Source organism: Rhinopithecus bieti, unplaced genomic scaffold (assembly GCF_001698545.2).
Source record: "Rhinopithecus bieti isolate Rb0 unplaced genomic scaffold, ASM169854v2 scaffold_56174, whole genome shotgun sequence".
Taxonomy (NCBI): Eukaryota; Metazoa; Chordata; class Mammalia; order Primates; family Cercopithecidae; genus Rhinopithecus; species Rhinopithecus bieti.
Window position 1 is genome coordinate 2,729,315 of NW_016824749.1, and position 5,123 is coordinate 2,734,437.

A 5,123-nucleotide genomic window follows, 5' to 3' on the forward strand; every position below is an offset into this window, starting at 1 on the left:
GCTGAACGCCTGTAATCCTAGCACCTTGGGTAACCAAGACAGGTGGATTGCCTGAACTCAGGAGTTCGAGACCAGCTTGACCAGCATGGTGAAACCCTGTCTCTACTAAAACACAAAAAATCAGCTGGGCGTGGTGGTGCGTGTCTGTAATCCCAGCTATTCAAGAGGCTGAGCCATGAGAATTGCTTGAACCTGGGAGGCAGACGTTGCAGTGAGCTGAGGTCACACCACTGCCCTGACTGACAGCAAAATTCTGCAAAGAAAAAGAAGGAAGGAAGGAAGGAAGGAAGGAGAGAGAGAGAAAAAGACAGAAAGAAAGAAAGAAAGAGAGAGAGAGAGAAAGAAAGAAAGAAAGAAAGAAAGAAAGAAAGAAAGAAGAAAGAAAGAGAGAAAGAGGAAGGAAGGAAAGAAGGAAAGAAAGAAAGAAAGAAAGAAAGAAAGAAAGAGAGAGAGAGAGAGAGAGAGAAAGAAAGAAAGAAAGAAAGAAAGAAAGAAAGAAAGAAAGAAAGATTGCAGAACAAAAAAGGGATGAAGAAGAGGATGTGAACAATTCTGTAACTGGGAACTGAAGACCAAGCTTGGGACATAGCGGGAATAAAACCCTTGCTAAAATGAATTTTTCACGTGAACCCAAGAAATAAATTAGTAGGAAAGAAGAAATTTTGGCACAAATGTCATAGTCATTGGTTTTTTCAACCATTTTGTTGGGCTGCTTACCTAAGAGATCCTTTCTCCGCTTAAGCATTACTGTTGGCAGGACACATTGAAGAAAATAACCATAAAGCTTCAAGGGGGCTCCAAGGCAGTACGTATTCGATTCCTGTATTCGCCCAGCAACCGTAATGCCCACGGGATAAAGGTCTCAGCTCCGGGATGATTAGAACTTCGGCTAGTAAAAGTCTAATTTCGAAAGAAAGAAAGAGAAAGAAAGGATTGATTTCCTATCTGAAGGGAACTTTGATTCTCATGGGTGGAGAATAGGTATACACGTAGGTAGGCTGGAGCAACCTTGCAGAAGTGAACAGATGCTATATCAGTCCTGTATTTGTGTCCAAGTATAATATCCAGTCATTCATTTCTTCATATTTTGCTCATTAGAGGGGAGAGGAATGCAATTCATTTAAAGATTTAAGAAAACAATGTTGAAAAAAACTCAAAGCTGTAGGAAACTCAAGATGTGGTAATAGTGGTCCCTGACAAAGAGAGAACAGAAGCATTATCTTTTCCTGAAAACTATTGAGGTGAATAACAATCCTTATCCACAATCACAAAAGACCTAAGCTTTGGAACACTTAATTAGCTTAAAAACATGAAGGACAGACACAGTGAGGTTTTTTATTGAACAGTCTCTCTGTAGGAAAGACAACAATACATATTGGGGGCTATAGCCTATGTGTGATGCTGTTGGAACTATCTTGAAGGGAATGATTTAGAATGATATCTTGATTTGGAATGCAAATTCTTATAGAGACGTATTCAAAGCACTGTATGTATCTTGCCCATGGCACACATTTGGATTGACCAGTAAAAAAGAAGGCCTGCAACAGAAATGAAGCATATAATTTTAACATAAATTAATAAGTAGAAACTGCCGATGAACTCAACTCAGTAAAATGTCCTTTGATGTTAACCCTTGGTAGTTGTCTCCTCGAATTTGATGCCTTACGAGTGCTCAGAAGCTAATGGGAAATAGTGGCCTTCTTTGTGGCTTCTTTGTCCCATATGGAGTGCTGACATGGGTTTGACTTCCACCCAATCCTCTTGCTCAGCAGACTCTGCAATATCTCTTTCTCCCTAGATTTTCTGGCTTGTCTGTGAAACACTTTTCTCCAAATATATAAAATTTTTTTGCTTAAAAAACTCGAAAGTAAAAAGATAGTATTTTTGTTAAAGGAGTGGCTTAGGGAGTTGCAGGCAGGCTTAGCAAAATATTGCCATAAACTAAAAAAAGAAGTTTTCTTGTTAGAAATTTATTTGACAACTCAAAAGTCTGGGTGTGTATGGACAGATTTTGTAAACTCAGGGTTGGGACTGCAAGAGAAAATAATTTTGCTGCCTTGGGCTTGGTTACAGTAAGAACATTCTTAGGTTTTTTATTGCATAAAAATGTCACAATTTACTATGAGTTATGAATACAGACTCATTGATTTTCTAGGAGCCAGAAGGGACAGCGACTTCTGCTACTGCTGCTTAGTATGTGACCTTGGACACCTTCCCTCTCTAAGTCTTAGTTTCTTCCTCTGGAAACGGAAGCCATCATATAGTACCTATGCTTCATGTTGTGAGAACCAGGTTGGATTTTCTTGCAAAGCACAATGCTTGGTGCATACTACGTGTGCAAAACTTCTTTGTTCTCTTTACTATTTGTCTTAATCCATTCTGGCTGCTCTAACAAAACACCTTTGACTAGGTAATTTATATACAACAGAAACTTATTGCTCACAGTTCTGGAGGCTGGGAAGTCCAAGAGCAAGGCGCCAGAAGATTTGGTGTCTCCTGAGAGCTAGTTCTTCATAGATGGCACCTTCTATGTGGTAAAAGGGCATAAGCTCTGTCAGGCCTCTTTCATAAGGACATTAATCCTACCCATGAGGGCTCCCCGCTCAAGACCTACTCACCTCTCAAATTCCCCACCTCTTCATACCAACACATTGGGAATGAGATTTTAGCATATGAATTTTGGGGGCACACAAACACTCAGAACATAGCACCATTATTCTCAGGAGATGTTGACTCTATTCCATTCTGTTCTGATGAACTCTGACAGTATATTCTTACCTTCTCACCAGCAGCTGTAATCTGTGCACACGACCCTTCCCGACACTTGTAGAAACTCAACAAATAAGATCTGTGGCTTCCTAGAGCTCCCAATCTAGTGGGAGTTACAAAGGTAACTTCCAAACAACAATGTGGATGATAATTATTGGAGCAGAGACATGAAATTGTTAACTTCAGGAGTACTGGAGGCGGGACTGGCTATAGAGTTTGTGAGTCCAATGTAAAATGAAAATGTGGGGCCCCTTCTTCAAATTTCAAGATGACAACAGAAGAGAATTAAAGCCTGCACCAGGTGGGCCCTTCTGAGCTCAAGGCCCAGTGCGATATCAGTCACACACCTCAGTGGCTCGTCCTGATTCGATGGGCATATTCATTTCATGCAAAAAAAATTAGAGACGCTTTACCATTTGAAGATGTAGATGCTGAGCTAGACTTTGAAAGATGGAAAGAACTTTGAAAAGATGGGTAGAGCAACCCAGGCACATGATAAAACATATGTCATTTTTAAATTTCCATACAATTAAAAAAATTAAGTGAGATTTATTGGGTCACAGTGATTTGACCATCAGGAAGGAAAGGGAGATAGAAAGACTGCAGTACTAAACTTCAATTATCTATTAACAAGAAGCCATCCAAAGGATTTTAAGAATAGAAACAAGATAAGATCCATTTAAGGAGATGTCTGTGGTGGCAGAAAGACAGATGGATTGATTCTTGTGATGGAGTCACAGGCAGCAGGGACCACTGTGGGTGAAAGCAACGCATTTCTTAACTGGGAAGTGGCAGCAATCTTCTTTTTATCTGTATTTCTCAGTAGTCTATGTATTTTTTTTCCACATGAAACAAGGGTCTGTTTCTGCTTAGAAGACATCTTCAATTACACAATGCAGGCAAAAAAAAAAAAAAATCTGGAAGAATGGAATTTTAACCAGATTTCTTTCTTCTCTGTAGACAGCCTTTCAGGAACATCTCCATTCTGGTTGTAGAGGGAGACCTTGAAGGCACCCAAATGTGCATTCAAAATGTATCACCTTTCCTTGGCCTTTTCAAACAGACTAGTATTCCAGAAAAACCATGTCATTTTGCATTCCGGGCAATGCTTTGAAGACGTCATGAATGAAACACTCGCCCTATTCATACCCGAAGAGAAGCGCAGGTCTGTGCACACTCCATCTGTCCGTCTCTCATCCTGACAAACTGTCTTCAACAGTGGGAAATTAAAACCTTCTTCCTTCCTTTTCTGTTTTTCTTATAATAACTTAACCTTGAGCCAGAGGTACATGTTCAGCCTCCCAAAAGTGCTGCTGTCATGTAAAGGAAGATCCTTTTGTTCCCTAATTTATCATCTCTTAAAGAAAGCTAAAAAGTTCAGGATGACGAGGATAGAATCAGCTATCCGTTTAAACTGGGGCATGCATGCAGGGAACTGGATTTTAATAACTGCAAGATGCAGAGATAGAATTTTATCCATGTTGCAGATTCTGAGAAAACAAGAAAAAGTGGTGAATATATTTTTATGTTATAAGAAAGCATAAAACCCCAAATTTTAAGGAACAATGTTCCATACAGTAAAATACAGAACTTTTTTTTTTCCTCCCCAATTAAACTTTTACTGTCTGTGTTAAACTACATAAATGACATAACCCTTTCCAAGCTTCAGATACCTTACCTGTGACAAGAACAGATGCTTGCTAAGACCACTCCTGCTGCAGGGCACAGGGTTAGCACTCTCTGGCTGGGTGCATCTACATATCAGATGCCTATATAGTGGGTAGGATAAAAGGATCTACATTCCTGCCCAAATATGTGCCCACACAACATGAGTACCTTTGAGCGTGGCACTTACACCTCTAAATGTCTGTATTTCTCAGATGACTGGAGTTGTCCTTGTTATTTTCTCCCGGATACTGTGTGGATGACACATATCCTTGGGTAATCAACATTCCTCTAACCCTGTGTAACCAGGGTGGGATGGAGTCAGCAGCTGCCGGGTCAAGCACAATCAGAGAGTGAGAGAGGCATCCTCAGAGCCATCAAGAAATGCGTGCATTTCCAGGGCTCCAAGAATGGGCCTGCACGGCCCTGTAGGAATTTCCTCTGTAGGTCTAGTTAATAAGTCTAACCAGATCTTAATATACTTTCTTCATTTTTGTTGCTTTTTTTTTTTTTTTTTTTGAGACGGAGTCTCGCTCTGTCGCCCAGGTTGCAGTGCAGTGGTGTGATCTCGGCTCACTGCAACCTCCAACTCCCTGGTTCAAGTTGGTTCAAGTGATTCTCCTGCCTCAGCCCTCAGCCTCCTGAGTAGCAGGGATTACAGGGGCATGCCACCATCCCCAGCTAATGTT